Below are 6,000 nucleotides of genomic sequence, written 5' to 3'. Positions count from 1 at the left end.
GGAAATGCCTCATTATCTGCGCATGTTGCATTTTGATGATATTTGCTGGGTCTGGCTTAAAACTGGGACTAGTGACAAGACTGGTACCAGTGTCAAGACTGGGACAAGTGTCATAACTGGGACAAATGTTTAAAACCCTGCAAGAATCACCAACTTTTGGAGGTGGCTTGGGTTTCCTAAATTTGCTTTGGATGTAATGTACATCCAGCCCCCTGTCTTCAGCCTTCTGCAGTTCAGTCTTCATGTATTCCATAATTGGATCTGAAACAGTAGTGAAACTGTGATGAAGCCTCCGCTGTTCTTCCATGTCCATGTTTTTCTTACATCTCTCTTTGCCACGCTTCTCTGCCGCCATTCGAAGGTTGAAGTTGGAAAAGTCGAGGGTGATTTGTCGTTTTTGTTGGTTCTTTTCTTCTTGTTCGGCCTCATACAACTTTTCAGCCTCCCTCAATTCATAAAAAGTTTTTCTGTTCTTCTCCTTGTCGGTTTGTATCCCCTCTAGTTTCTGTCTTGCTCGGTAAGCATTTTCTTCTGAAACAGATTTTTCCATTGCAGTCTTTCTCTCCTGTTCTTCCTCCGCTCGCTGTTTTTCCTTTATCCTCATTTGTGCCTCGTCTTTCCTCATTCTATCCTCTATTGAAGCCAACCTGGAAGCTTCCTCATTTTTTATCTTCGCCAGCTTGTCATACACGGTTTGTATCTTCACCTGAGTCTCTCTTAATCTGTCGGCTTTATATTTTTCTGGATTTCTAGAGGTCGAGAGAAAATCCCCCCAATTCACTGGGCACTCCTTGCGAGATTTTGCCACCTGCTCCATTTTAGAGAGTTTCGGCCTTATAACATTTTGCGCAATGCAATTTCTTTCCCTTTCTCTCCATTTCTCTCTGTCCTCATTTTCCTTTTGGTTTAGGTATGCATCTCGGAGCATAATTTGCCTTGTCTCCTCTAGTCCAAGTAGTCGTTTCTGTTCTGCAATTTGTTTATTTTCACGCATCCGGCCAACATAATCGTCGGCGTGAGCCCTTGTGTTCTGTTTCCGTTTAATAGCGTCATTTTTAATGCGTTCATCAGCTTTGTTGTTCCAAGAATTAATCTCCCCACTTTCTTTTGCAAGTTTTTGTGCAGCTGTCTTCTTGTCTCGCTGATATGCCGCCAACACCTTGTTGTATTCTTTTATCCCTTGCTTATTGAGTTCTCTGTTAAAATTCTCAACGGCCTTGTCTCTTTGCATCATTTTGTATTTGCTGTCTTCAATGAGGGCACGTTCTTCTTGTTCTTTGAACATCCTTTCTTCTTCAGCAATCCGGTCAAATCCTTGCTCTTTTGCTACTTTCTCTGCGTCTTTCTTTGCTACGTGTTTAGTGCGTTTTGCCTCCAAAAGGTCAAGTTTTGGTCGCAAGCGATCAAAATTCTTTTGGCAATTTTCACTGACAAGATTATGTGCTCTTGACATTTGCTGAATTGTATACCAACAGTATGATGGTAGGATGACTGCATTTCTCTCCATTTTTTAGTGAAAGTATTTCACAATAACCAGAATCCCAAGGTTCTTTACACGAAAAGCAGGTCTAAGTTAAATCCAGAAACTCAGCTCACAGACTGGTTCCAATTCAGTGCGTACACTTCACCGTGATCCAAAGCAGAATGAATTGCAGTGAAATTCAGTTCATTGAAGTGGCTTAAAACTGCCATCACAGAAGCAGACTTTGTGACATCACTATGACATCATCAGACTGTCGTCTGTTCAATTACATTACAAACTTGCATTCTGCAGCCAGGAACAGTTTCAGAATTAAACGTATGGTTCTTTATTAATTCAAATTCAAAATTCAAATCTCTGTGAAAGTACAGAGATACTCCAACGTGCTGCAACCCAGCACAATTCTAGAAATAAATATTGAATACCTGAAAGGAAATTTTAGGAATACTAGAATATAATGTCTGAGTGTTCAATGATTTTGTATTTTTATGTATTTTTGATGTAAAGCTCTTTGAACTGTCTTGTTGCTGAAATGTGCTATACAAATAAACTTGATGAATGATATATCTTTTTCACTTATTAAATAATCGTCATTTTTAGAGTGCATTTTGTGGTGACAAAAAAAAAAAAAAAATATATATATATATATATAAGTGGAAAACCCCCAGATTTTTGAAAGAGGGAGAGAGAGCAAGATTAAAAGAGAAAGACAAAGAGAGAGAGTTTCTTCACTACTTGCATTCACCATGCAAGTAGTGAATATAAGAATTCAGTTACAATTTTTTTGTACAGCTTACTTACTGTACAATGACAATAAATCAAACCTAATTCTAAATGGTGAGGAGTCAGACTGAGCAATAAAATAAGCTCACCTAAGTAAAAATATTCCTCTGCAACCCTTGGCCAAAAATGAACAAAACATCATGTTTGGAAGAAACAGTAGGGGCGTAGGATGGCTTATAGTCGATAGACTGTAGTTTTAACTAACATATAAAAAACCACAATCTGCCACACGACCTGCTGCCAAGACAGGCTGCAGGTCATGGCAGCCACAACCTGCCACAGCTTAATAACGGCAGCTTCTAGCTTTTGTGACGTATGCCACGGCTTTTGTGTCAGACTGAATGTGAATGATGTTATTTAGAAAAAAAGAAAAAAAAACAACCAGTGGATCTGGATCTAGCTCTGCTACAGAGCTAGGGGACATGGGGAACATTTTCTTTTGCATTTCCTCTTAAGTTTTGCAGCCATGGCAGCCTGTGGCAGGTTGACCGGCAGCCTGTGCCAGGTCTTGGCAGACAGTGGCAGCTGTTACTGTGAACTGTGAACTGCTATGCTAATAAACTTAACCTACATTTTTTATAATTTAATAATCATAATAAAAAAATGTTAATATTTGATTTATTTAAATTTTTTTGGCACTTGGGGGATTTTAAAATTAACAATAAACTGACAGGAAACAGGAAGGAGAGAGAGGGTGAAGACGGGCTGCAAATGTCTTCACCCCATCTCTCGTTAGATTTAAAGCACGCTATAACTGGGGTATGTAACTCTAATATAAAATTTCAAAAACGTTTTTTTATATACTTGTTAAAACTGTCACTACAGCCTACTGTCTATAAACCATTTTATGCCCCTCCTGCTTCTTCCAAAGATCATGCTGTTAGTTTTTGGTAAATGCAGGACATTTATTTGTATGGCACATTTAAGCAACAATGCAGTAAACTAAACAAAACACAAAAATACAGTCATTGAACACGCAGTCATCGTAATTAAAACAATAATTTTAGTCATTGTCATTCCTAAAATTTCCTTTGAGGTATTCAATATTTATTTCTACAATTGTGCTGCTCAGTTTTGCTGCACGTTTGGAGTATCTCTGTACTTTCAGTGACATTAGTATTTTGAGTTTGAATTAATGAAGAATAATGCCTTTAATTCAGAAACTGTTCCTGGCTGCAGAATGCAAGTTTGTAATGTCATAGTGATGTCACAAAGTCTACTTTTGTGATGCCAGTTCTGAGCCACTTCAATGAACTGAATTTCACTGCAATTCATTCTACTTTGGATGAATTGCAAGCCACACTGAATTGGAACCAGTCTGTGAGCTGAGTTTATTGGATTGATAGGAATTAGACATTTCTGGATTTAACTTAGACCTGCTTTTCGTGTAAAGAACCTTGGGATTCTGGTTATTGTGAAATACTTTCACTAAAAAATGGAGAGAAATACAGTGATCCTACCATCATACTGTTGGTATACAATTCAGCAAATGTCAAGAGCACATAATCTTGTCAGTGAAAATTGCCAAAAGAATTTTGATCGCTTGCGACCAAAACTTGACCTTTTGGAGGCAAAACGCACTAAACACGTAGCAAAGAAAGACGCAGAGAAAGTAGCAAAAGAGCAAGGATTTGACCGGATTGCTGAAGAAGAAAGGATGTTCAAAGAACAAGAAAAACGTGCCCTCATTGAAGACAGCAAATACAAAATGATGCAAAGAGACAAGGCCGTGGAGAATTTTAACAGAGAACTCAATAAGCAAGGGATGAAAGAATACAACAAGGTGTTGGCGGCATATCAGCGAGACAAGAAGACAGCTGCACAAAAACTTGCAAAAGAAAGTGGGGAGATTAATTCTTGGAACAACAAAGCTGATGAACGCATTAAAAATGACGCTATTAAACGGAAACAGAACACACGGGCTCACGCCGACGATTATGTTGGCCGGATGCGTGAAAATAAACAAATTGCAGAACAGAAACAACTACTTGGACTAGAGGAAACAAGGCAAATTATGCTCCGAGATGCATACCTAAACCAAAGGGAAAATGAGGACAGAGAGAAATGGAGAGAAAGGGAAAGAAATTGCATTGAGCAAAATGCTAAAAAGCAAATACGCTCTAAAATGGAGCAGGTGGCAAAATCTCGCAAGGAGAACCCAGTAAATTGGGGGGATTTTCTCTCGAGCTCTAGAAATCCAGAAAAATATAAAGCCGACAGATTAAGAGAGACTCAGGTGAAGATACAAACCGTGTATGACAAGCTGGCAGAGATAAAAAATGAGGAAGCTTCCAGGTTGGCTTCAAGAGAGGATAGAATCAATAAACTCGAGTCACAAAGGAGGATGAAAGAAAAACAGCGAGCGGAGGAAGAACAGGAGAGAAAGGCTGCAATGGAAAAATCTGTTTTGGAAACAAATGCTTACCAAGCAAGAGAGAAATTGGAGGGGATACAAATCGACAAGGAGAAGAACAGAAAAAGGTTTTATGAAATGAGGGCGGCTGACAAGTTTTATGTGGCTGAACAAGAAAAAAAGAACCAACAAAAACGACAAATCACCCTCGACTTTTCCAACTTCAACCTTCGACTGGCGGCAGAGAAGCGTGGCAAAGAGAGATGTAAGAAAAACACGAACATGGAAGAACAGCGGAGTCTTCATCACAGTTTCACTACTGTTTCAGATCCAATTAAGAAATACATGAAGACTGAACTGCAGAAGGCTGAAGACAGGGGGCTGGATGTACAATACATCCAAAGCAAATTTAGGAAACCCAAGCCACCTCCAAAAGTTGGTGATTCTTGCAGGGTTTTAAACATTTGTCCCAGTTATGACACTTGTCCCAGTCTTGACACTGGTACCAGTCTTGTCACTAGTCCCAGTTTTGAGCCAGACCCAGCAAATATCATCAAAGTGCAACATGCACGTATAATGAGGCATGTCCAAAAGCCAAAAGATGGTTCTCTGCCACCTTCAACTTCCAACACTCCCTGCAATTGACTAAAGTATCTAAAACAGTGGTCTCAATCTGCAGTCCTCAAGAGCTATCTTGCATCTTTTAGATGTGCCCCTTGTCCTGCACACTTGAATTAAATTGCAAAACTGCCTCACTAGCATCCAGTCAAGCTCTACAGAACTCTGCTGATATGCTAGTATCAGCAGGTGTGCTGAAGGAGAGAGACTTCTCAAAGTTTCAGTAGACCGTCCTTTCAGGACCAGAGTTTGAGACCACTGCTCTAAAACTTACCCTAGTTCTTCAATTTAATCTCATCTCTTCATCTCTTGTCTTGTCTTCTCATCTCGTCTTTGTTTTGTCTGTTGATTCTCTCCGGGTGCTCTGGCTTTTCCTCAAGTCCACAAACATGACACTTAATTGATCTCTTTAAATGACCCCATTCCCATAGATTCTGTTATGCTATAAAATATGTATAGAAAATGGGTGGATAATAGAAATCAACTTGTATACAACTGGATAAAAAGTTAAATTAATACAGTAAAAATAACAAAATCTCCCCACTATGGAATAGCCACTAGGTGTCCCCATCTCCAGTCCTCAAGGGCTACCATCCTGCAACTTGTAGATGCATCTCTACACAAACACACCTGAATCAAATAAACTGCTCATTACCAATCTAAGGCACCTACCAAAGCCGGTGATTCTTGCAGGGTTTTAAACATTTGTTCCAGTTATGACACTTGTTCTTTTCTTGATGCTGGTACCAGTCTTAAAACTAGACCC

This window comes from Xiphophorus maculatus, chromosome 22 (assembly GCF_002775205.1).
Source record: "Xiphophorus maculatus strain JP 163 A chromosome 22, X_maculatus-5.0-male, whole genome shotgun sequence".
Taxonomy (NCBI): Eukaryota; Metazoa; Chordata; class Actinopteri; order Cyprinodontiformes; family Poeciliidae; genus Xiphophorus; species Xiphophorus maculatus.
Note: the sequence above shows the minus strand (reverse complement) of the source record.